We start from the raw sequence: 453 nt of genomic DNA on the forward strand, positions 1-453 counted from the left end.
CTCTGAAATGGAGAAACACACCGCAGGCGCTTTGTGTATTCGGGCTGCAGTAGTCGCCACGGTTGAGCCAGTGGCACGCCGTGATTGTATAGTGGTTAGTTCTCTGCGTTGTGGCCGCAGCAACCCCGGTACGAATCCGGGTCACGGCATCCCTTTGCCGTTGAGCAATGGGGACGGCTGAACCCTTTTTTACACCTCATCCTTCAGCTGGATTTTGTATTTGAAGCTTGGCCTGTGCTGATCACCACCAGACAAGAGAGCAGGCAGACTGGCCAGGGACTGGGACTAGCCAGGCGTAGTTGTGGCCGAGAGGTTAAGGTGATGGATTTGAAATCCATTGGGTTCTCCCCGTGCAGGTTCGAACACTGCAGACTACGGTTGGAGTTTTCTGTACTGCACTCTGTGCACATAATTGTGCCTTCTGAGGCCTTTGTACTTTTTTCTCTCTGCCAA

At 53.0% G+C, this 453-nt stretch overlaps 1 non-coding gene across 1 annotated transcript; it reads left to right on the top strand.

Annotated features, from left to right (window-relative positions):
- The first annotated feature begins 295 nt into the window (after nt 1-295).
- trnas-uga (transfer RNA serine (anticodon UGA)) lies at nt 296-377 on the top strand. The gene has a single exon. It is a non-coding gene; the product is annotated as a tRNA-Ser (tRNA).
- The last annotated feature ends 76 nt before the right edge of the window (nt 378-453 follow it).

The sequence above is a fragment of the Sinocyclocheilus rhinocerous genome, unplaced genomic scaffold, assembly GCF_001515625.1.
Source record: "Sinocyclocheilus rhinocerous isolate Xijiao unplaced genomic scaffold, SAMN03320098_v1.1 scaffold38960, whole genome shotgun sequence".
NCBI lineage: Eukaryota > Metazoa > Chordata > Actinopteri > Cypriniformes > Cyprinidae > Sinocyclocheilus > Sinocyclocheilus rhinocerous.